Source organism: Nyctereutes procyonoides, unplaced genomic scaffold (assembly GCF_905146905.1).
Source record: "Nyctereutes procyonoides isolate TBG_1078 unplaced genomic scaffold, NYPRO_anot_genome, whole genome shotgun sequence".
NCBI lineage: Eukaryota > Metazoa > Chordata > Mammalia > Carnivora > Canidae > Nyctereutes > Nyctereutes procyonoides.
In genome coordinates this window covers 102,006-128,687 of record NW_026574966.1, presented here as the reverse complement: position 1 = coordinate 128,687, position 26,682 = coordinate 102,006, and the positions used below count along the sequence as shown (strand labels likewise).

Sequence of the window (26,682 nt, the reverse complement as noted above, 5' to 3'; positions counted from 1 at the left end):
CTCTAAACTCTAAACTAAACCTAACAAAATATCCTAATCCTAACACTAAACCTAACCCGTACCCTAAAACTAACCCCTAAACCTATCCCTAAACCTTACCCCTAACTCTAAACCTAGCCCGAATCCTAAACACTAAACTAACCTGTACCCTAACTCTAAACCTAAACCTAACCCTAACCCTAACGCTAACCCTAATTCTAAACCTAAAAACCTTACACTAACCATAACACGTACCCTACCCTACCCTAACTCTAACCCTAACGCCTAAACTAACCCTAAACCTAAACCTGACCCTAAACCACTGACCCTGACACTAACACCCTAAACCCTAACCGACTGACCCTGACCCTGACCCTAACCTGACCTGAACCCTAAACCCTGACCCGACCCTAACCCTTACTCTAAACCCTAAACCTAAACAAATATCCTAAATCCTAACACCCTAAACCCTAACCCGTACCCTAAAACTAACCCCTAACCCTATCCCTAAAACCTACCCTAACTCTAAACCTAGCCGAATCCTAACACTAAAACTAACCTGTACCCTAACTCTAACCCTAACCTGTACCCTAACGCTAACCCTAATTCTAACCTGAAACCTTACACTAAACCATAACACGTACCCTAACTCTAACCCCTAACGCTAAACCTGACCCTGACCTGACACTAACGCTAAAACCTAACCGTGACCCTGACCTGACCCTAACCGTGCCCTGACCCTGAACCTGACACTAACCCTTACTCTAAACTCTAAACCTAAACAATATCCTAATCCTAACACTAAACCTAACCCGTACCCTAAAACTAACCCCCTAACCTATCCCTAATCCCGTAACCCGAAAACCTATCCCAAATCCTAACAAACATACCCCTAATCCTAACACTAAAACCTAACCTGTACCCTAACCCTAACCCTAATTCTAACCTGAAACCTTACACTAACCCTAACCCTAACCCTAACCTAACCCTAACGCTAATCCTAACACTGACACTGACCCTGACACTAACGCTAAACCCTAACCTGACCCTGACACTGACCCTAACACTGTGACCTGACCCTGACCCTGACCCTAACCCTTACCTAAACCCTAAACCTAACAACTAACCCTAACCCCTAACACTAACCCTAACCCGTACTACTAAAACTAAACCCTAACCCTAACCCTAAAGCTTACACTAACCCCTAACCTTGTCCCCTAGCCCGAATCCTAACACTAAAACTAGCCCTGTACCCTAACACTAAACCTAACCTGTACCCTAACGCTAACCCTAATCTCTAACCTGAAACCTTACACTAACCATAAACACGCACCCTAACTCTAACCCCTAACGCTAAACCTGACACTGACACTGACCCTGACACTAACGCTAAACCCTAACCGTGACCCTGACACTGACCCTAACCGTGACCTGACCCTGACCCTGACACTAACCCTAACCCTAACCCTAAATCGTAACGAAACCCTAACCCTAACCCGTACCATAACCCTAACGCTAACCCTAACCTTAATCCTAAACCGTACCCTAACTTTAACACTAACCCTAATCCTAACCCTAAATCCTAACCCTAAACTAAACCCTAACCCTAAACCATACCCAAACCCTAACCATAACAAGTACCCCTAACCCTAACCCGTACCATAAGCCTACCCTAACCTAACCCTAACCCTACCCTAATCCCTAACCCTAACCTTTATCTTTATCCTAACCCTGCCCCTAACCCTAACAATCACCCGTACCATAACTCTAACACTAAAACTAACCTAAACCTAACCTGTTCCCTAACTTAAACCCTAAACCATACCCTAACATTCACCCTAATCCTAAACTCTACCCACACCCTAACCCTAAACCCTAACTCGTACCCTAAACCTAACCCTAATCCGTACCCTAACCCTTTCCCATACCCTAACCTGAGCCTTAACCCTAACCCGTAACCTCAACCTAACCCAACCCCCTAACCCTAACCATAACCCTAAGTCTAACCCTAAACCTAACCCTACCCAACCCTAACCCTAACCCTAACCCTAAACCCTAACCCTAACCCTAACCCTAACCCTAACCCCTAACCCCTAACCCTGACCCTGACCCTGACCCTGACCCTATCCCTAACCCCTAACCCTAAACCCTAACCCCTAACCCTGACCCTAGCCCTGACCCTAACCCTGACCCTGACCCTGACTGACCCTAACCCTAAACCTAACCCTAACCCCGTGTTGAAAAACAGAAAAAAAAAAAAAAAGAAAAAAGAAAAAAAAGAAAAGGGATCCCTGGGTGGCGCAGCAGTTTGGCGCCTGCCTTTGGCCCAGGGCGCGATCCTGGAGACCCAGGATCGAATCCCACATCGGTCTCCTGGTGCATCTGGTGCATGGAGCCTGCTTCCTAGTACATGGAGCCTGCTTCTCCCTCTCCCTCTGCCTATGTCTCTCTCTCTCTCTCTCTCTCTCTCTCTCTGTGTGACTATCATAAATAAACAATTAAAAAAAAAACATTTAGAAAAAAAAAAAAAAAAAAAAAAAAAAAAAAAAAAAAAAAAGAAAGAAAAAAAAAAAAAAAAAAAAAAAAAAAAAAAAAAAAAGAAAAGGGATCCCTGGGTGGGTGGCGCAGCAGCAGTTTGGCGCCTGCCTTTCGCCCAGGGCGCTATCCTGGAGACCCGGGATCGAATCCCACATCGGGCTCCCGGTGCATCTGGTGCATGGAGCCTGCTTCCTAGTGCATGGAGCCTGCTTCTCCCTCTCCCTCACAGCTGACAGAACTGTGAGAACCTCTTTCGGGGGAGCCACTGCTGCTGGGCGTCCTGGATGGAGGCTGATGGGAGCAGGTGCTGCAGGCAGAGAGAGAGGAAGGGTCCTGACCGACCGCCGGGCGCCGGTGTCAGCCAGGGATGTGCAGACACTCAGTTGCTCAGGGGCAGGGTCTCCACCGGGTGTGTCGGAGAGCTGTTCCTGCAAAGGAAAAGAACAGGTCATCAGACGCGGGGACACCTTCAGGGACGTGGGGACGGGCCCCTCACCCAACCCGGTGCTCCCCCCCCCCCTCAGGCATGGCACTTGGAAACACAGCAGGGCCTCAAGAATTTCTCAGGTCGAGAAATGTAGGCGGGAACCGTCTGCACAATCCCTCCAAATCCCTGACCAACCCTTCAGGACAGACATGACTCAGTGGCAACACAGCATGACCAATGATCACCACTCCACTCTCTGAGCTCAGCATTTGTTTGCATCTGATTCCTTCCCAGGCAGAGCTTCCCCACAGCTTGGCCCTAGGGGAGGGCAGGCCGCCCCAGGAGCTCCACACGGCCACGTGGGGCCCAGACAGCAGCAGCCAACACCCCTCTGTGGAGATGGGAGAAGGCTGTGGGCTCCTCGAGGAGGGAACAAGCAGCCTCGGTGTGGTGGCATCCATCCACGAGAACATTCTAACAGTTGGAGGCCCACTGACCTCCCTCCAGGGCTCACTCCTGGGGAAGGCACAGACCTGAACACCTGGACACCTGGATTCTCCAATTAAAAAAAAAAAATACATTTTTAAATGACCCTCCCCAACAGACAGTGGGGCAGGTACGACGTGAATGGACGTAGGTGTCTCTCTCTGCGTTTAACATGATAACGAGGTAAGTTTTACTCTGCGAGTACCTTACCACAGTGACAATAAAGGCAAGGCCCTCACCGGGCTGACCCACACACATCATCATCGTAACAAGATGCACCTCGCCCAGTGCCTGTAAGGCGCCGGGCACCTTGCACACACCCCCCCTACCCCCGGCCCTGCGTGGAATCCTCACTCCTTTGGTAGAAAGTGGGGCTGAGGGAGGTTAAGGAACTCACCCCCAGAAAGGTGGGGACTTAACACTTGGTCCGCCCGAATCTGTGACACCTTGGCTATGCCACCCCAATTCTCAAGGAGGCCCCTCCTCACCTTGTGAAACCAAGTTCATGGACACTCACTCTCCCATCAGTGGCTTCTCTGTATGCCAAGCACGGGCTGTGAGGAGCCCACACAGGTTCCACGCCTACCTGCTGGGTCTGCCTGGTGTCTCCCTGCTGCCTGCCACAACAGGATCAGGACATGCATGGCCACCACAGTGGTGCCGTGAGCCCTTCCTGTGCCGCAAAGCCTAGGACAGGTTGGACCGATGCCTGCCAGTCCCCACGCTACTGTCACCTTTGAGTCAGTGTGGCCCATCATGCATCTGCAGAGCTGGGTGACCAAGTGTGAGGCTGCTCCTTGTTACAAGCCCTGAACCCTAGGGCAGGGAGCATCCTGAGCTGTCCTATGCTACCCAGAGAATGTGCATAGGGACCACAGAAAGAGCCAGGATGGCCCCTCACAGTCACTGGAGCCCCCTAAACAGCTGCCTCCTTAGGCCCCATCTGCCTAGGAGGCCATTCTGCCCTGAAGGGCAACCCACAGGCCAACCTGCTTCTGCGGGTAGCTGGGGTGGGAAGGTGGGTTCTGCGCTGCTGCCCCAGCAGATGATGTTTACAGAAGCACATCCGAGCACAGAAAGCTGTGCAAATATTACAAGTGCCACCCCGAAGCCCAAACCGATGCCAGTGCACCAAAGAGAGGAAGACACAAAGACCAAAGAAAGGAGACTACACCCATCATCACTCCAGGGGCTCTCAAGGGAAAGAGGACAGACATACCCTTCACCAAGGCCGAAGCTATTTGGAGAGCCGTTGTAGCTTGGAGATGGGGCGCTGTTCACCTGGTAGGCCATGTCAGGCCACGGGGAGCACTGTGGAAAGAGCACAGGATGGTAGTGACTCGAGGGCCATGGTGGTCAGGAGCAACTCTCAGGCCACAGAGCTGCAGACCCAGCTCCTATCCCTCCCATGCCAGCATCCATCAAGGCCAGCACGGGAAGCCCCTGACCCCTCAACACTTAGCCCACATCCTCCCAGGGCCCACGTGAGCCAGCGAAGCATGGGTACTAGGGCCATGCCCAAGAAACTGAGTGCGGCAGAGAAGACCTAAAATTCAGTCATTCCCAGAGCAAGCAAAGGCAGGCATGTGTCTCTGTGGGCTTCCTAGGTGTTGAGCCAACGAGGGAAAGAAACATCGTCGGTCATCTGGGTCCCTAAAAAAAGAGAGAACTAACAAAACAGACCAACTGCCCAGAGGCAGGCCCAGAGGCAGGTTTTACCAGGTGTAGACAAGTGCGTGTACAAGCATGAAGGAGGGAGCACTGGACACAAATAACTTCCAAACAAAAATCATCCGTGAGGTTCAGTAGTGGGGTGCCCGTGTGGCTCAGTGACTTAAGCGTCCAACTTGTGGTTTTGGCTCAGGTCGTGATCTCAGGATCGTGAGATTGAGCCTTGCATCAGGCTCACGCTCAACGGGGAGTCTGCTTATCCCTCTCCCTCTGCTTGTCCCTCTGCTCTCTCTCTTTCTCTCTCCCCCTAAAATGAATAGTTAAATATAAATCGAAAAAAAAAAAAAGTTCAGTACTAAAACCTGCACTACTTGAAACATTCCAGGAGCAGCCAGCCCTCTCAGGCATCAGTCGATGCGTGTTTACTATACATCAGCCGTCCTGCTAGGAGCTAAGGGATACAAAAAAAAACACGGAGGATGTGATCCTCGACCTCAAGGAACTTCTTGAGCAGAAGCCAAGGATGAACATAGGAGAGAATCGCCCAAAGAAAGCAAAGACGTACAGGTTTTGCCTGTTGGGGAAGCCAGGGGACAAAGTATTCATTTCTCCCCTTCCCTGTGATGACACCGCTTTGGAGAGGGCCAATTCGAAGCATTCCTGAAGATTTCCTATCACCCACCGAACCACAGGTTGGTAAATATTTAACTCGGTTGTGCATGTGGGCTGGAATTTCTTGGTGGTAAATCCCGGAGCTGAGGAGGAAGAGCTGACAGTCACCTTACAAGGTCATGGGCCAGGCGGGGGTTTTGACCAACTGTACCACGCTCTGACAAGGGCGTGGACAGACGCTGTCTGAAGCACCCCCGGACTCTCTCGTCCACCAGGGGGAAGACAGAAGAGAGTCAGGAGCAGAGAGGCTGAGGCTCGGCCTGGAAGGGAAAGGTGTCCGTAGGCAGAGGGCAGTGGGAGTGGAGGGCACCCTGGAGGGCCCGCACGCGAGGGGACTGGGGCCTGGGGAAAACTAACTGGTCTGAGCTCTGATTCATAAATGCAGGTCCTCGCACTGCTTTGCTGCTGAGAGTTAGACAGGCTCTTCCTGCACCAGGGCTCTCTGGTCACTATTATCCTGTGTCAGATAAAACACTGGTAACATGTCTATGCCGCTGCAAAATTACCTTCCATACTGTATCTTGTTGCAAATACCTTTCTGCATATGGCTCTCTCTCTCTCTCTCTCTCTCTCTCTCTCTCTCTCTCTCTCTCTCACACACACACACACACACACACACACACACACACACACACACACACACCAGCCAGGACCGGCCACTATTCTCTTAGATGCTCTGTGCCCTGGGCCTCATCCTTAACACAGCCTTAACTCTACCACACAGCTGGGGCTGGGCCTCCTGCATCTGTGGAGGGCCTTCTGAGCAAGTCAAATTATTCAATGAACGCCCACTAGCTGGGCTGATTGCAGAACACACTGGGGAACAGTTGCTTAAAAAATACAACAGAAGAGTGCCTGGGTGGCTCAGTGGTTGTGTCTGCCTTTGGCTCAAGTCGTGATCCCGGAGTCCTGGGACTGACTGAGTCCCATGTTGGGCTCCCTGTATGGAGCCTGCTGCTTCTCCCTCTGCCGAGGTCTCTGCCTCTCTGTGTCTCTCATAAATAAATAAAATTGTAAAAAAAGAAAAAAAAAAAACACACAACAGACCCCAGTAAGATGTGGCACCAGCAGTGACCAGTGACAGGGGGAAGAAGAGCCTGTGACAGTGAGGGTCTCAGAAGTACGCTGGACACAAGGAGGTTTAGAGCAGGTGCTGTCAGTGTCCAGGTTAGGAGAGAGGAGACGAGTTCCAGTCTCTACTCAAACAACAAAGCGGCAAGTAGTCAACACCCCCGACCTGTAAGCCTGCTCTGAGAATGAAGCCTGCAGAGCTTTCTACCATATGCAGAACTTCACATGCACAGGGTCATTCCCTGCACCATGTGTGAAACGGCAAGAGCCCCGAGAGAGCACCAAATGTCCACCAGCAGGCCATCTATCTATACAACGAAGACCACGCCTCTGGGTAAAGAACTAGAAAGCTTTTTATGAACAGATGGAGAACAGACTCCAAGACAGGCTATTAAATAAAGCAATCAAGTTACAGAACAGTACGTCTATGGACACTGTTGGTATAAAAAAAGGTGGGCGTGGGGCAAACATGTATGAATTGGCTTCATCGGCAGAGAAAGCTAGGCCAGATACATGGGGACCCAAGAGATGCCAGCTGCCCTGGGAAGAGACAGCTTGAGGCTAGGACAGTTTTGGGAGAGGCATTTTCTAGTGTAGATACACTCTCTTCTACCTTTTGAATTTTGGACCTTTATTTAAAAAAAAAAATTACCTGATTCTGGAAAGTACAAATGGCAGCACAGAACTGGAAGATATTTCTGAAACACCTTCCTGGCCCCCTGGCCTTATCATGTGAACACAGCTCTCCGGACCCAGGATCTGCCACAATTTTATAGGCACTTTCCAAAGCAGCATTCACCCAAGGTGGGCAATTTCCCAAGAACCTAAACCAAGAGCACGCAGTCATCCTGCTCCGGGCAGAGGCCCCAGGAGGTGCACCCCGGCACCAGGCCGGCTCACCTCTGTGAGAATGGTGGTCTCGGAGGATGGCTGGTACTTCTTTTTCTTGGGCAGTTCTTTTCTCCATCTTTTCCCCGGTCGGTCTTCTGTTTCCGTCAGTCAGCTCCCTTTGGCTACAAGTACAGAGCACAGGGGATCCGATTAGTCCAAAGTGGGCAGAGGCAGCTATCAGAGAAAGACCCAGGACTTAGAGACAGGTCCCAAGACTTGCACTCTCCCCAGGCCCCAGGAGTCCAGGCGGGATCTCCGGACAGGTCGGCATCTCTCTCACCTCCCAGGCGTCAAGCACATGATCCTCCTCCTGGAGCCCCTCCCCTTCCTCACCTGAGGGAACTCACAGCCTGCTACGGGGTCCTGCCACTCAGTTACTCAGGGGAAAATGCTTGGAAACAATCTTTACCACAGACAAAACCCTTGGCTGCCACAGCAAATCCCAGTGCATTCCTTGAGTTACGGGTGGAGGGCAAAAGAAAGTAGAAGAAGTCAAAGCTGCTGCTGGGAGTTTGGGAGTCTGGTCTGCACCTGCATGCTGGGAAATCCTGGATGTGTCACGAAGGCCTCCTGACCTCCCAACTCCCAGGATTATCTGCAGCTCCCTGTTTGCACGCCCCATACAGGGTAAGACCTCCAACCTCACAGAGCCTATCCTGGGCGCCCAGCAAATGTGAACAACTTGCAGAGGGGCCCAGGTCTCACAGGCACTACCATTTCTTTCATTTATAGGTATGGAAACTGAGGCACAAGTGACTTGTCAAGAATGGAGAGAAACCTGCTCTGGCTGCTTGGGGCCTTGAAAAAAAAAAAAAAAAAAAACTCGAAGTAGAACCAAGTACTGACCAGGCAAAGAATCCAAGAGAGAATGCCCAGGGATGTACCGCCACCAGGCTGGCCATGGTGGCCCTGCTCATGCGGATACTCTGGACATCCTGTGACTATCACCTGTGAGTTCACAGCCTGGTTGGTGGCTTCAGACATTAAGACTCCAAGCAGCCCCAGAGCCCCAGAACTGAATGGTCTCAGCGCACATGCAGCGGACTGTGCACGGTGCGCAGATAGTGAAAACCACCTGTCCTCAAGCTCAGTGTCACCTTCAGGGACTTTCATCCCCAGTATGCACCTTCTTCAGGCCACACAACTTTTGGTTTCCAGATCAAGGGCACTTTAGAAAACGGCCCCCAGGGTGATGTGATACCCACATTTGATGGGGGGGTTTGCAGGGGGTCCTCTGGGGACAGGAACGACATATCCAGTGTCCAGAGAAGGAGCCAGGCACAGTATCCATACCCCCATCACCTGCCTCCCAGCCCTAACAAGAGGCTCTTCCTCCCCTTCCAGAAGCCACGAGGCAAGCCCTGCATATGGGGAAGGCACTCGGCCTGGTGAGGCCTGTGGAGAGCTGGCTGGTCAGAGAGGGGTCTTGCCTGTCCTGTCAGAGGCCCCGACACCCCCATAGAGCCCCAGGGCCTGGCTCCAACAAGTGGGAGGCTTCTAGTGACGGGGGTGACTGGGGGAAAAATGACAGCCAGGTTAGCCAGACTCCACCCGGAGCTTGCACACACCTGCTTGAACTGCCTCTGTGACAGGGCTGGGTGTGTGGGGTGCCCACACCTCCTCAGGCATTCGAGAAGCCAGTTTCAGGTGACAGGGGCCCCTGCGCCCCTGCAGGAGATGCCAAAGCCTTCCTTGGGTCACTCAGACAAGGCAGCTTCCAGACCAACTCCTCAGTGATAGCTAGTGTACGGTCCAGGAGCCTGGTGCGCAGAGTCCTCACCCCTGAGCTTCTTCCTCGAGGTGTAGAAAGGGGAGCTGGCAGGGGGTCCTGGGAAAGCCAAGGCACTCTGCAGGGGGGGGGGGGGGGGTGTCATACAGACACTATCCCTCCCTCCTGCTGCGGTCTGCATCTGAGCCCCAGATATCCACAGGGTGCCACTGGACCCGAGGACCACAGATGTGGTCTGTATATGATGAGGACAGAGGTGTGACCAGGACCAGGCAAAGACATCCGGCCACACAGCTGTGGGGCTGTCCATGGGAAATCAGACCCACGAGACCCTGTAGCAGACAGCACCTAAGACCACAGGCCACGGTGCCCGCTGCACAGGGGCTCCTCAAACACGGCCACATCCTAATCCCCAGAACCCGAGGCTGTCACTTCACAAGGCAAAGGAAGTAAAGCTGCAGGTGGAATTAGGATTAGGATTGCTAGCAGTGTGATGTGGAAACAGGAAGATTATCCTGAGTCATCCCAGGGGGTCCAGCACAATCACAGGGTCCGTAAAAGTGGACAAGGGAGGGAGGAGAGGAGGCTGGGGCGATGTGACCAGAGAAGAGCCCAGCCACTCTTGCTAGCTCCTAGGACAAGTGGATGTGGCCTGAGGAATGCAGAGGCCTCTAGAAGGCAGCAAAGGGAAGGAGAGGGAGCCTCCAGAAAAGAATGCAGCCCTCCTCCTCAACGCTTGACTTTAGTCCAGTGAGACCATCAGACTTCTGACCCCGGGGCCTGAAAGGTAGTAAGTGCATGTGGTTTGAAGCCACTAAACGTGTAGCCATTCGTTACAGCAGCAACAGGAAACCAATATCCCAGGTTGGATTTCAAGGCATCGCCGTCCTGAAGCAGGTTTCTGAAGGGTGCTGGCGCTCTAGCACGAAAGACAATCGCGTGCTCCCACCACAACCAGTACCTTCCCACCTAGGGCAGCATCACTAACTGAGCCGGGGCCCGCCCCTCCCTCACCCTTGTGGATGCCACAGGCTCTGCTGCTGCGACCCTGCAACTCCGCAGGCCATGCAGGACCCTGAGTTGCATCATTGGCCGCCAATATCTTTCAGAAGTATGGGTCCAGACAGAGGAAAGTAGTTAATAGGCAGGGGCTGGGCAAGAAAGGAAAAGAGAGGCGGTTCCTCCAAACATGTTTCTTTCTCCAACAGGAGGTTACTGCAGAGGGAGAGAGGGCCTTGGGCCCTCCATGGGAACGTCTGTGGCCGGGCCTCCTGCACGGGACGGGGTGTCCTGACTTGATTTTTAAGGAGAATCAAACCGGCAACTACAGAATCTGTGGCCAACTACAAAGTGCTGGGGAGGGATCCCTAGGTGGCTCAAAAAACCTTTGGCCCAGGGCGCGATCCTGGAAAAATCCAGGATCGAATCCCACATCTGGCTACAGCAGAGCTGGGCACAGCCATCTGTGTGTGAAAATGAGTGCTGGGGAAGATAAGGAAAACCTGAAAACGTGCAAATCCAGACAGTCTTACAAGGCAGAGCTGGGCACAGCCATCTGTGATGACGGAGGACAGAAGGTGCCCCACACCAAAGGACAAGCGGGCAGGCCCGTCACCCCAGGGCGCGTGGCTCATGCTCCTCAGGGGTCCAGGTAGAAGCCCCAAGCCAACAGGACGCCGAGTTCCCTGCCGGGCCTCCAGCAGGAATCCCAAAGGTCAATGCACTGCTGTCACTGTCCAGCACAGGCAGGGACCCGTGGGTTCGGCGGCCACAGGTGGAACGTGGCAAGGACGTCCTACCTTAAAAACACCTTGATCTGGCAGCTGGCCGAGTGCCAGTGTTCTGTGTACTCCCCATTCTCATTCTGCTTAAATGTATCGATCTGCACTCGGAAAGGCACTCCTCTACCCCCGTGCTTCCTGGGGGTGAACTCCGTGCTGATGCAGTGCACCTGGAAGGGGAAATGTGGGCCAGAGCCAAGAAGAGGAGTGGGGACAGGCCCTCCCCAAGGGCCCCTCGCCAAATGGAGGTTTCCATCCCGCACCATCAGGTCCATAGCTGCCTCGGCCTCCCCCACTCCCCCCACGCACACTCCACCAGGGTGATGCCCCTCTCTGTCCCCTCCACCTTCCCCTGTTATAAAGGGCACACCCTCTCCCCTTTGTCCCTCGACCTCAGAGGCCCTGCCTGACCAGCTACGTCCTCGCCATCGCTCAGGCCCATGGACCCTCACTCCCTCCTCTCCCCTGGCAGATCCCACAGACTGCATAGCAGGGATCCCCCGCCTGGTGCGTGTCCGAGTTACTCGGGCCAGGCCAGGAGCAGGAGCAGAAAGTTGGAGCCATTTCTATGTTTCTACGTAAGTATGTGCTACAGAAAAAGGCACTGGGTAACATATTTATTATCAGAATACTATAAATACTCCAATAATATATATTATTGTGCTAATACAGTAGTATTATAATAACTTTAAAGTACAGTAAGAATATTATAATCATGTTAAAAAAAAGATCACTAACTTTTACTGAGCAATTACTATGGACCAGGCACTGCAATAATGACTTTATGTTCATTATCTGATTTATAAGACAAGTGAAAAAACTAAGAGGTTCAGAAGGGGGACATAGAGAGAGAACGAGAGAGTGCGTGTCAGCCCAGAAGCACGGCGGCCCCGCCAGGCTCCTGGACCCATGCCAGGTGCTTGATCATGAAACAATTAATTTAATCATAGAAACTATCATGAAAAAAATTTATTATTACCTATTATATACGCGAGGGCACACTTATTTTGTAACAAGCTTACATATTGTTAAGCAAAACCCACACAGTATTCTACAACATGCCACGTCCTTTCCTAGCTCTGGGGACCAACTAGCTCCACGACTGAGCCACACTCCTGTAGCCTCCTCTCCTTCAACGTATCCCCCCAACAACATAGAACAGGAGCCCGTTGGGGCCCTGCAGGTGGACTGTTTTGAGGAACGACATGCATGCAGGCCCCAAAACTCTGGCTTCCCCCCGAGAACACCCTCCCTCCCACTTACCTGAATGAATGCAGAGGCTCTCTTTGAAGGGTCCCACAAAAATTCGACTGCATTCAGCTGTGTCGGGCTGGCCCTGGGGTCCAAGATACCAACAGACGGTGGAATATCTGCACACACATACACATACACAAAAGTGCAATTGTCAGCCACTCCCAGAGGTTAGGGAAGGACTCTCATTACAGGTCCAAATTCCTTAACCACATTTTGAAATGCCGAAAGTTCTGAAAACTAAGTTTTGCATAACTCATTTGGCAGAAAAGCCCAACGTGAACTGCCACAAAGCTATTCGGAGTTCTTTGTCCCATTTTGGGTGAACGGACATTTTACCCTGCTGCAGAAATATTAGTGTACTGGATGGCCTGCCAGAGGCATTACCTGGAGCTAGGGATCGACACACCCTGTTGCCATTCTAAAACTTCTAAATTCCAAGACACACCTGGCTCCCAGAGTTACAGGTAAAAGACTATGGATCAGCGCCTAAGACCTCAAAACTCAATTTCTGTTGCCCATCCCCGTGATGCCCATGCTTCCCTTCGTCACAGATCAGAATCCTTTAGGGCAGGGCCTTCTGCAATGCTTTCCCTGAAATCCCTGATGGCAGAGCTCTGAGTTAGAAATCCCTGAGGGCAGGCCTGGTGCCAGCTCGCACAGTGTTTTACCTGAGGCAAGGGTACACTAAAGTGTCCTAGCGAGGCATGCATCCGACAGCATCCAAGAAGAACCCCAATGTTCTTGGGGTTCCCAATGAACTTGGAGTGCCCTTGGGCCCCGCGTGGCCCAGCAGACTCACCAATGTCCAGGATTCGGTCCCCGGGCCGGCTCCGCCGCCATCCCTCCAGCTGCTGGTGCTCTGTGTACTGCAGTCGGCGGTCGTGGAAAACCACCTGGATGATGCTCTAGGGAGGAGAAGCCAGTAGGAGACAGCTAAGTGTGGGGCTGACAAGGACCCAAGAGAACTTCCCACCGGGGAAAATCTCCCACCTTTCAAGACTAAGACCTCTCCTTCCAGAGCCTTCCTTCCCAGCTCTCAAGCTCTGCATGCTTCTCCCCCCTCAGAACCCCAATCATAGGACAGTGAGAATGAGGACTATCCCCCTTTTCCAGAATTACTAAGTGCTTTACATACACAGCTAACCTATATATCTTTTTGTGCCAATGAGCCAACTGAAAGCTCAGGAAGATTCAGTAAGTGGCAAAGCCAGGCTCAAACCTGAGTTCATCCAGCCCAGAGCCCACTCCATCAGCCCACGCCCCTCCAGCTCTTAGCACTGCCAGCTTGCCCTCAACTGCTGGACAACATGCTCCAGGGACCAGGAACCCCTCCCACTCCAGGGCTCTCCCCAAACCGCCCAGGCACTCCCCCCCCACCACCAGCAAGCCCAGACCCCTCAGACCCCCCCAAGACCTCCTGGGGGGAGGGTGGCCCCACAGCCTTGCCTTGACCTTGACATATTTTGTGTTCAGATCTTGAAAGTCTCCCAACTTCTGATTCTCCAGCAGTGGATTTCATAAGATTGGCCTAAGGGGGTTAACAGTACATTTTCCATTTCTGATGGGTTTCAAACCTGGAGTTCACCCAGAGGGAGGCCTTCTTGACCTCCTGAGTGACCACCCAAGCCTCACGGCCCCAGGGGACAGAGTCAGTCAGTCCATGCCAACTCAGATGGCTCTCTGGACTGCACACCCCCATTTGTCCCAGCCTGGTTGTGCCTAAGACACCCTAGGTAGCAGCATACCATGTGTCCCCCAAAACACAGCACCTCTACAGTTTTTTCAAAGAAAGAGAATTCAACAAAATGGAGTTAATGTTAAGAACAGAGCTTCATGTTTCTTTAGAAAGGCTGCCCCCCCCCCCCCCCCCCGGGTCACTTGGATGGAGAACACAGCCACCCACTCAGATCCATGTTACAGTAAATAACTGACCATACCCTTCCCAAGAGCAGGTTAAAGGAATGAGTAAAAGCCTGTTAAACATTGTCTCTAATTGCAGAATGAAAAGCATTTTCCCAACTTAAAAGAATTTCATGTATTTAAGGGGTGTGGGGATTCTATTTGGTGACATATAACCAGCACAAGCTAGTCAAAGAATACGCATGAGAAAAGACTCATCCTTAGTAACAGGGAGAACCTGAATCTATGAATTACAACCATGAACAACCTGGATGAAACTACATGTTTTATGAGGAAATAAAATACAGTCTGAATAAATAGGATACGCCATGTTCCTAGACAGGAAGACCACTTACTGAACGATGTCAGTTTTTTCCCAAATTAAGTGTTAACCACAGCTCTAAAAACGCCCCATACACATTTCACAACTTAATAAAGGATGTTTTAAAATTAAGAGAAAATGATTTAGTGGTGGTATTGGTAAATCTGATTGGCTGCTGGAAATTTTTTTTTTTTTTTTATTTTTTTAGTACAGAGAGAGAGAGAGGCAGAGACACAAGCAGAGAGAAGCAGGCTCCAAACCGGGAGCCCAAATTTGATCCCGGGTCTCCAGGATCGTGCCCTGGGAAGGCAGGGCTGAAAACCACTGCACCACCCAGGGATCCCTGGAAATTTTTTTTTTTAATTTTTAGGTAAGGATAGACTCACAAGAAGTAACAAAAATAGTACAAAGGGGTCCTGAAACCCCCAGTGTCCCCAGTGTGTCGCCAGTGGTGGCATCTGAGGTAAGTATGATACATCATTGAAACCAGGAGCCTAGGGATGCCTGGGTGGCTCAGTGGTTGAGCATCTACCTTTGGCATGGCTTGTGATCCTGAGGTCCGGGAATCAAGTCCTGCATTGGGCTCCTCGCAGGGAGCCTACTTCTCCCTCTATGTCTCTGCCTCTCTTTCTGTCTCTCTCATGAATAAAAAAATAAAATCTTTAAAAAAAAAAAAAAAAGAAAAAAAAAAGAAAAGGGAGGGAGGGAGGGAGGGAGGGAGGGAGGGAGGGAGGGAGGGAGGGAGGGACAAATGAACGAACCAGGAGCCTGACCATGGTTCAATGCAATCAACTAAAAGTCTCACATAGATCTCCCTCGGTTTTGAGGTTTTACTCAACTCATAGCAAACAGCAAAACAAGTTATCACTGGACTAAAGTCAACTTTCTTAAGGTTTTATGTGAACATGAATCATACCAGACACTCAATAGAGAAGGATTTTCTGAAACTAAAATTGGGCAAAAGGGAAATCTACCTATACTCTCTCTCTCTCTCTCTCTCTCTCTCTCTCTCTCTCTCTATATATATATATATATATATATATATATATATATATATACATATACACATATATATACACACACGTGTATTTATATGTATATGTATAGACACACGCATATATATGAATGAAACTTAAATGCAAACAACAAATTAGGAACAGCACAAACCCAGTGGCAAGCAGTTTTAAAATAGCTAAAACAGCCATTTAAAAAAATACTAAGACCCCCTGTGGCAGGTGGAATGCTGCTCCCTCCCAGAGAAGATATATCCAGATCCTCATCTCCAGAACCTATGAATGTTACCTTGTATTTGGAAAAACAGTCTTTGCAGATGCAATTAAATTAAGGATACTGAGATAAGGAGATATTCCTGGATTATCTAGAGGTCCCTAAATCTAATGACAAGTGTCCTTGTAAGAGACACACAGAGAAGACAGAGAGAAGAGGAGGTGACGTGACCAGCAGAGATTGGAGGAACACAAGCCAAGGGACACCTGGAGCACCCAGAAGCTGGAAGATACAGAGAATGGATTCTCTCCTCAAGCTCCAAAAAGGACCACGGCCCTACCAGATTTCGGACTTCTAGCCTCAGGAACTATGGGAAAATAAACTTGTGGTGTTTCATGTTAAGCCAACATGTTTGTAGTAATTTGTTAAAGCAACCACAGGAAGCTAATATACTACTCCTTGCAATGAATAATAGAACCAAAGAACATGCAATTAAATCACTCATTCCAAATATCTACCAACAACAACTACTACGAAGTGCCACATGAATCCTAGGGACTTGGGAGATGAGCAGAATGGACATAGGGCTGTGTGTCACAGAGCTCGTCCCCATGGCTCCCTCCAGGCCTGGAGATGAGGCTGACCATGCAGAGAAACACCCACTCGGCAAGCGCCCTTCTCAGCTTCAACCAGCCCCTGGGACAGGACCAGCAGACACAGCGATGCACCAAGCCCCCATCCCCCTCAGGACAATGTGCTGGGGGCCCTTCCCATCAGAGGGAGGAGGCACAAACCCCAAACTCTTGTCCTGCCCACTTGCCAGTTCAGGAGATGCAACTCATAGAAGGGTCTTGCTGACCTAACCAACACATCTAGCTTTCTGAAAAAGCCCAGATTTTTACACATACATTTCCGGGCTCCTGAGCCAACACTCCATTAACAGCAACATAAAATGGAACCTCACACACCTCACACATAACTGGTTTTTCCAGTGTCCTCCACCTTCTCCAAAAAAAAAAAACGTAGCCAGCTCTGGCATGAGGCCTGAGGCCCAAGTGGTCATCACCACAGGTTTACAGGTGCCCCAGGGCTCAATTAATACCGACCCTGGGCTCTGCAGGGCAGCCCCAGCTCATGCACACCGGAGGCCCCACCTGCCCCATCCCAGGCTGAACACAGAGATTGGAATCCACGCTAGCGGGTCCCTAGGCCCGGGGCTACGGCCTCCTCCTCCACCTGCTGCAGAGACCTGACTCAGGCGCTTCCCCACCACCTCTCCCATCTCCAGTCCCTGTCCCTTCCTCCCATGCACACCCATTCTGGAGCCCCCCCCTCCCTCACATGCCTGCCCCGATGCCAACACCGGGGCCAGGCCATCCTCCCCAAGCCCAGATCTCACACACAGTGCAGTGCCATCAGAAGGCCATGGTTCATGGTAACACACACTGAGGAGCAAGGTCACAAAAGTGGAACTGACCCAGGGCACGGGGCACCTCTCTGTTTCATCAGCATCATTTTGGGACGTGGGTGGGAGCCACGGAAATTGGGCTCTGTGAAGGCACAACATGTGTGTCTCCTTTGCTCACCACTGCACTGTGTAACGCACAGTAGGTACTCAGCAAGTGCTTAAATGTGACTTCCTATTCTTTATACTGCTGTTCTCTGCTACAATTATAGGGTTTGCAAAACTAAGACACACTCTTGCCCTCAAAGGTAGGCAGTCTGGGGCATACCATACCACACAGGAGAAGCTCTTATAGAAGGCAGAATTTGAAACACCTCCAGAAGAGACAACAAAGATCCAAAGTTGGGCAACACTCAGAGAATGGGGAAGGGGGGGGAGGGTGAAAAAAGGTCTGAATCAGGAGATAACATTTAAGACGGACTTTGAAGAGTGTGCAGGATTTCTATAGGGGAGGGGATGAATGAATGAATGAGCAATCCCAGCAAAAAAACTGGGGCAAGGTGGTAGGAGGGGGGAGGCATACCTCTGGGAAACAAGAACTAGCAGCTTCCATTCACTGGGTGCTTACCTAATGGCAAAGTCCTGCTCGGGTATTAACTCACCTGAAGCTCAGTGCAAGTCAACAGTTTGTGACAGGGGCAGCTGAGGATCCTGAGCCCCGCTGAGAAGAGGAGGTAGGGTCGGAGAGGTTACCTGACTTGGGCAAGCATGCACAACTAAGAAGTGGCAGAGCCAGGAGCAGAACCTAAATCTGTTTCCAGAACCTACCACATCCCACCTGGTGGGTGCTATTTGCTGGACAGAGGACATCTGTAGTTCTAAATGATACTCAACTTCCCTCTTCTGGAAGGCATCAGATTCCACCTTGCACACTGACTAAAATTTACCTACAGTGTCTCATGGCATATAAACCATCCCCAACCCAAGTTAAGATGGGTTTTTCTCTTTCTTTCTTCTCTCTAGGATTAGCAATACAGATGATTCCTAGGAAGACCAAATCAACTTGAGGCAATCCTGGATGTGGCATGTTAGCTCCATTTCCTGATGTGTAAAAAATATGCTATCTCCCAGGGTGTCTGGGTGGCTTAGTTGGCTAACTGTCTGCCTTGGGCTCAGGTCATGATCCCAGGGTCCTGGGGTCTGGGATCAAGCCCCACATCAGGAACCTTGCTCAGCAGGTAATCTGCTTCTCCTTCTCCCCTCTACCCCCCCCCACTCATGCACACACGCTCTCTCTCTCTCTCTCTCAAATAAATAAATACAATCTAAAAAAAAAAAATCCTATAAAAAATATTCTGCTTCCCAAATTTCTAAACAGTGATCTGGGAAGAAAAATAAGTACTACAGGAAATAACAGTAAAAGCCCGTTCTAATTTCAGAATTGTAAAATGTGGCAAAAGAAGAAGTTGGCCCTAGAATCAAGCAAATAGGGTAATAAGTAACTATCATTTAGTTTCTGTACAGCTATATGCCAGGACATTGCCAAGCCCCGTTATGTACACTATCTGATTTAGTCCTCTCAGGAGTCCTATGAAAACTCACTCATTATTACCCCCATTTTATAGATGAAGAAATTTTATGATCCAGAGATGAAGAATCTTTAAAATTATGATCCAGAGGTTAAGAATCTTGGTGAAGATCAAAAACCTGGGTCTGTGAGGCTCCAAAGACTGATCACTTAGCCCGAACTACTCCATACAGTCTCCATCGCGCCCTCCATACAGTCTCCAAGCTTCAAAAGTCCCTTCTGGTTCTAACATTTAAGGAGTCCCTCTATTATATTTCCTCCTGAATGTCTATATTTATCTTATTTTATGACCCTCTCCCACATATTTAAGCCCTCTCTTCCCTCAAGGCTCAAATCCCTAATCCCCTCTAACCTCAGTTCCCAGAACCAAGATGCACCTTCGAAGTCTGATGAACACGTAACCACACTGTGGCATAAGGCCTGATATACTTGTTTTCCTATGATAAACTTGTCTCCCTGAAACACATAATCCTACTCCATTTAGAATACTCCGAAGACATAAGGTTATAGCATCTAAAACCATGTCATTTTCAGCATGCAAACAAATAGACTAAAAGAAAAGAATAAAGTACCCACCCAAAAAACTTTTAGATACTTGGAAACTTGATCTATGACAATGAGAGAAAAAACAGCATGTGTGTGATAACTGGTTATCAAAAGATGGAAAAAATACTTCCCTACCTCACACCATATATAATAATTCTAGGGGAAAGAAAAACCATAAAATAAAAGCAAAACCTTAGTATTTCTAAAGAAAATAGGAGACTCTTTCACGACTGTGGGGTAGAAAAGATTTTTTTTTTTATGTAGACACAAATACACAAAGGAAAAACTAGGTTCCTTACATTATATAGGAAAATGATGTTAAAATTTATATTGAGACATTTTTGAAAATGGCAGGGGGGGTGGGGTGCCTGAATGCCTCAGTCGATTGAGCATACAACTCTTGGTTTCAGCTAAGGTCATAATCCCAGAGTCGTGAGATCAAGTCCTGCATCAGGCTCATGCTCAGCACAGAGCCTGCTTGTCCCTCTCTCCCTCTGTTCCTCCCCCAACTCGTACGCTCTCTCCCTCAAATAAATAAATAAAATCTAAAAAAAAAAAGAAAATGCCAAGTGTGCTATTAATAATTACACAGTCTGTGTAAGTGGGGACTGACCTGGAAAACTGGGCCATAATGATGATCACCCTATGGAAAGAGAAAATGATCCGCACGTGAAAAAATGCTGATCTCTACAAGTATGCAGGATAATGCAAAGTAAGGGTAAGATACCATCTTACATCCATCAGAGGGGCAAAAACTATAGTCTGATAATATCAAGTGTTGATTACAATACAGAGAGAGAATGGGTACTCTGGGGCACTGCTGATAGATTATATTGATATAACCATTTTGGAGAAGTCTGGCAAAAAAAAAAAAAAAAAAAAGGTTTCATTAAGGATGTACAAACCCTTCAGTCAGGCAAATCCTATTCTAGGGGCATATCCTAAAGAAGCACTTGATGTATGTTAGGAAACAGACAAAAATTGCTCACTGTGGCATCACTCATTAAGGGGAAAAATTGTCAACAACCTATATATCCAGCACTAGCAAAAGAGATACATTAATTCTTTCATTTGACTTAGAATGAGTGTCATTCTAAGTGCACACAGAACTTAAAATGAGCACTCTAGAGACACACACCAACATAGAGAAATCTTCATAATATTAAGCAAAAAAGGTACATGGTAAGGACGCCTGGCTGGTTCAGTCTAGAGCATGCTACTCTTGATCTCAGGGTTGTAAGCTCAAGCCCCACACTGGATATAGAGATCACTTAAAAATAAATAAATTTTTAAGAAAAGGTTAATGGTGACACATAAGAAACATAATATAAAGTTTAAAGACAAAGAAAATGATGCTGTTAGTTTCTAGGGTTAACTATACAAAGGAAGTAAAAAAAAATTAAGAATCTGAGTGGAGATTCAAACAAACGCCAACACCAACACAAGTGGTGGTTTTGCTTCTGAGGAGGGAGGAAAGGCAATAGCTGTAGAGAGAGGTAAAATCAGAAGCAAATTTGGCAAGGCTGACACTGTGTTGGGCACATGAGTATTTGTTCTCTTATTCTCTGTAGTATACAATCAATCTGAAATTAAAAACTTCTCTCTCTCTCTCTCTCTCTCTCTCTCTCTCTCTCTCTCTCTCTCACACACACACACACACACACACACACACACACAAAAAAAAAACATGACTGAGTGGAGGAAGAACACTTGGAGCCAGCTGTCATTTGCACTGCACTACAGCTGTGTTCTGACTCCCCGCTCCCACCTCAGAGGGAGGATCCCTTGGACTCCATTACTCAACAGTCACCATGTACCCCCATGCCACCCACTTTGTGCCAGTGACATGCTGGGCGCAGGGCGTTCCAAGACGCTAGCAGGGATAGCCTTCACCACACTCAGTTACACACCACCCCACAATTTTGGCACTCAAATAAACTGCCTGTAAGTGAGGAGCCTTTTTATTTAATCAACTCACTTTTTAAACTTAGTTTTTTTTTTTTAAAAGTGTATAGCAGGGGCATCTGGTTAAGCATCTGCCTCCAGCTCGGGCCACAATCCCAAAATCCAGGGATCAAGCCCTACGTTGGGCTCCCTGCTCAGTGTGAAGTCTCCCTCTCCCTCTGCCTCTCCCCACTGCTCGTGCTCCTCTCTCTCTCTCTCAAATAAATAAATAAAACCTTTAAAAAAAGTGTATACCATACCTGCATACAGAAAATGCTTATAAACAGTAACTAAAAAATTACAGAGATACGTACCTACCAGTGCTCTCCTGCATATTCCCAAAACTACCGTGGGAAGCTGATCAGCACCCAGGTTTAGAGTCTGGGCTGATAGCTGCACCCACCACTGACTCACCGGTAAATCACTCCATTTGTGAGTGTCAGTCTCCACATCTCCAAAATGTGGACAATCCTGGTGCTTGAGGCAGAGGGGCTGTTGGAGGATCGAAGGCACACACCAGCAGAGAGTGGTCCACAGATGTTCGGCTGGATCTCAAACTCCCAGTGGTGAGGACACTGGCACACAGTGGACCACACTGGTGCCTGCTGGCCAGTGGTGGTCATTCTACAGCCTCCCCCAAAGCCTTTGGGGCAATTCCCTCCAATATCCCTGGCCACATCCTCTGTGTTGGAGCTGTTAAAGGCGTTCTGAAGGGAAGGAGCCCAAGGCTCAGCATCTGATGATGTAAACTAGTTTTTAGCAGGCGGCCGCTAGGCCAACCCAGCCCGGAGCTGCTGAGCCGCCAGGAGCGGCATGAGCCAGAGGAGGGGCAGTCACAAGCTCCACATCCACCTTCCCACCCTGACCAGCAGAACCCTGGCTACCCCGACCCTCCCATCTTGGCACTCCAGCCTTTAGTCCTCAGGGTATAGTGGGGACCCCTCAGCTGAGCTGGGACTCAGTTGGCAGCTGGGCCACATCCCAAAGAATGGTTTGGACCCTGCCAACAGGCCCTGATCCCATTCCCAAAGGTGTAGACTCTTCTCTCTACGCCAACCTTAAGACTGTGCCCAAGCTCCGCCCCTCTGCCCTTCCTCACTTCCACCTCACACCTTGGTAGCAGAAAGGGAGGAAGGAGGGCAAGGATCATATGGCATATAGAAGAAATACTTCTTTTCCAAGGAGGATAGGTTTGGCACTTTACCTTGCACCCAGTCCAGACAAGTACTCAACAGACCTTTGTTTTCTCCCTCTTCCCTCACAAGCCCTAGTATCTAACACCTTCTAGCCCAGACATCAGCCAACTTTCTCCCTAAATGGTCAGACAGTGACTATGTTCAGCCTTGTGGGCCATAAAATACCTGTCATAACTACCTGACTCTGTCACTGTAACAAGGAAGCAGCCATAAACATGTGAATGAATGGGTGTGGCTTTGTTCCAATAAAAACTTTATTTATAGACATTGAAATCTGAATTTTTTTATATAATGTTCACCCTTTCCCCTGACCTCTTCCTCCCCCTCAACTTCTTTTGATGCTTTGTTGCCCTTGCCCTTGATGCTTTCTTGCACGATGCCTAAGTCAGAGCACCTCAACTGGACTGGAAGCTCTGAGGGACAGGCCTGCTACTGAACCAGAGGTTTGTGTACACACACATACCACCCCCTTGTACAGTACTGGCATGTGACAGGCTTGTAATTAATGATAGCAGAATTTTGATATTAAATTCCCTAAAGCAAAATAACAGAGCTAGAACTAGTCACCAAAGCAAGAAGGACATGATGAAATGCTCAGCCTCCCTAATGGTCAAAGAAATGCCAAGTGGCAATAACGCAATGCCAGTTTCAGCTATCAGTCTGGCAAAAACTTAACTGATTGCTAGCATCCCCAAAGGGCAAAATATGGGGCTGGATGTGGGAGATGTTGCTCATCCCGTCAAGTGTCCCCCTCCGTGCCCATGTACATCACAGTCCTACTAGATATTTTGACAATTACCCATCAATATTGAAGATACACACAGTCTATGATACAAATACCCATAAATCAAAAAAAGTTGCTGAATAATATGTACACAGATGATTTTGTACTTTTATTTTAAAATGTACTTTTTCTAAACACATCCCCTTATATTTGTGAACCTAATATAATGCATCTAAAATTAGATCCTAATATAATACTAGAGAAGGACCTTCCCCTCTAAAAATTATATACATCTTTAGTATTAACTTTAAGACTAGGAATACATTACACATGAATTTGAGAAAAAAAAACACAAAATAAAGAGTAGGGAATGTAACAGATGTCCACAGTGACAATGATTGGTATTTTTTCTTCTAGTGTCAGGCCAGTACCAAAACCCAACCAGACAGGTGGGCATCTGGGGGATAACAATCTTCGTCCAATAAAAACACAACACCAAACACATGCAGAAGAGGGCAGACATAGGAAGGTCCCTTCAACCCAGCGTCTCTCTGGAGAGACACCCCAAGAACCCACAGTATGATAAGACTGTGCACATTTTAGAGGTGAGGATACCAAGGCCCTGAGAGGTAGTGATGTGCCCCAGGTGACACTGCAAGTTAATGGCAAAGACTCCGCAGCCTGTGGTGGAGACAGGACAGGAGAAGGGAAGGAGGCTAGGGTCAGGTCAGAGGCACTGGAGTTGAGCTCAGACCCTCTCGTGTCTTGGCAAGTCCTGAACCTCTCTGCATCTCCCCCTCTACATCTGCAAAATATTCTTTTGCAGAATGGTTGTGAGATTAAATGAGGTAATGTACTTCCAGCCTGGCAGGTAGTAAGTACTCAACAAGTACCAGTCACAATTAGCACTTAAAACAAGTATTTTATGCTCTCAGGTACTCACCCCCATCCGTGCACTCACCACTGTACTCAGTGCTGCACAGATGGACTCCTCCGGCCTTCACAACAGCTCCGTACCCAGTGACCCAGCCACCCAAGGCCATTCAAGGTCACAAAGTCAAGAGGCAACCAAACTGGGACGGGTCCTGGGACGACTCGACCAGGGCTACCTGAGTCTCTTCTTGACTGTCTGGGGGAGAGAGGGTGAGGAGCACGGGCTCTTGCGACCAGGGTGCTGCCCAGAGCAGGCCCAGCCGTGCTTGCCTCCCCCAGGCCATGCCTACCAGGTGCTGCTGCAGAGCCGCTCTGCCCAGGGAGCAGAACCCAGCACAGGGCCTCCTGCCCAGATCACAGTGTTCCCAAGAACAGAAGGCAACTGCCCAGGCCGGCCAAGATTGAAAGGTTGTTTACTTTCCAACAGTTACTGCTTTGGGTAATTAATGCCACATAAAACATAATGGAGGCCATCACCCTGTGTCCAGCATGTGGAGTTTGTCTTGTCACCTGCATGTATGCAATATCATCATAGAAAGTGTGTCGACACACAGAATCCAACACAAGGCAGGCTTCTGTGGAAAGGCTGTGCCATCAATACATCCAAGCCTTGATCATGATGACCTGTTGCCTGTGTGACCTTGGGCCCGGCACTTAACTTCCTCACAGTCACTTAAGTCAGGGACGAGGCACCAAGCCTGGTACACAATGGATCCCTTACATACATAAAGTAAGTGTGTGTGTGTGTGTGTGTGTGTGTGTACGAAAGTAAAGGTCTCCATGTCCTAGAAACTTTTTAGAGAAGAGATTATTACCAGGGCTGCAGTAGGGAAAATGCAAGATTCTCATCTTGTCTTCGGCATCTTGGGAGTGCCAAAAATGAGGACAGGCTCAGAGTAAGGATAGAGGTACGTCAAAGCACCAGAGAAGCCCAATCTAAGGAGCCCCCTCCTCCAGGCACAGCTAGAACAAACTGGGCAAGAACAGAGGAACCACGATATTGAATTTTAATGCCAAGAATAAATTAAATATCCAAAATCCATACTGATGTAATAAATAAGTGAATGTGTAAAATCAGTGGTAAAAAAGAAAAAGCTCCTTCTTACAATAGCATTCCAATTACTCAATGTAATTGGAAAGAGGGAAATAGAAAATCACCATTTAGCAAATGCTACAGTAAAAACTGGTGCAGAAATGATCAACTTGGATCATGGATGCTACACACTATCGGGCAGAAGTTGAGGATAATTAAGTTTGAGGAGGATAATTAAGAGACATCAGCATAGTCTCCAATTATCTCCCCCAAGATATTTATTAACTACAAAGGGAAAAAATATCAACGTTGCAGTAGAGAAACCTAGCAGACACCCCTAACTCATCAAGGTTACCACCACCAGCAATGAAACAAATCAGCATGGTAAGTCCAATATGATGCACTAGTCTGGGCACAATGTCACTTCTGTGACATTCTTGCCAAAAATGTAAAAACATCAATCTCGTTATTTAAAAACATCAGACAAACAAAATTGAGGGCATCCTACCAAATAACTAAGCAGTGAACACTCTTTCAGTCTGAAGGTCATGCAAGACACAGAGAAGACCAAGGGACTGTAGCCAATTGCAGGGGACTAAGGAGACAGCAAAATGCCATGTGAGGGACACCTGGGTGGCTCAGTCATTTAAGTGACTCTTGATTTGGCTCAGGTGGTGATCTCAGGCTCATGAGATCGAGCCAGTGATGTTGGAACTTGTGCTTAGCAGGGAGTCTGCTTCTCCCTCTCCCCTGACCTCCTCACCCCCATGCTCTCTCAAATTAATAAATCTTTTTTAAAAAAATGCCAGTGAGATCCTGGCTTGGATCCTGAAGCAGAAGAGGGACTGCCATAGAGACAATGGTAAAATGCAAGTCTTAGTATAGGTAAGAGCATCACCAATGTGAGCACCTGGTTTCAATCATTGTACCATGTTCATGTACGACGTTAATATTATGGGAAGCTGGGCAAAAGGTATATAAGAATCTTGGCACTACTTTTGATACTTTGTACTTCTTAATCCCCTTTGACATTTAACTCTAAAATTATTCTCTTCTCCCTCCCCAAAAAGCTCCGGATGCCCAAGTTCACACTTAGAAATGTATACAGTAGACCTAGGTGGGGACCCAGGAATGGTCTTGCTCATAAGCACTGCCGGCTGATTCTAAACCAGGGGCCTCTGAGCCCCGAGACGTTTGCTAAGCAATTTTTTAAACTGTCTGATATGCTCTCAGTACTGAGAATGGTATCTCTTTTTCCTATTTGGTTACTGTAGGTTCATAAGAAATTCACTAATTTTTTGTATGTTGAGCTTATATCCAGCCACACTGCCAAACTGAATCGTTATCTATTCAAATGAAACAATAT

At 48.7% G+C, this 26,682-nt stretch overlaps 1 pseudogene; it reads right to left on the bottom strand.

Annotated features, from left to right (window-relative positions):
• Nucleotides 1-2,740: 2,740 nt before the first annotated feature.
• LOC129507505 (transcription factor CP2-like protein 1) overlaps nt 2,741-26,682 on the bottom strand; it is a 36,798-nt pseudogene continuing 12,856 nt past the window's right edge.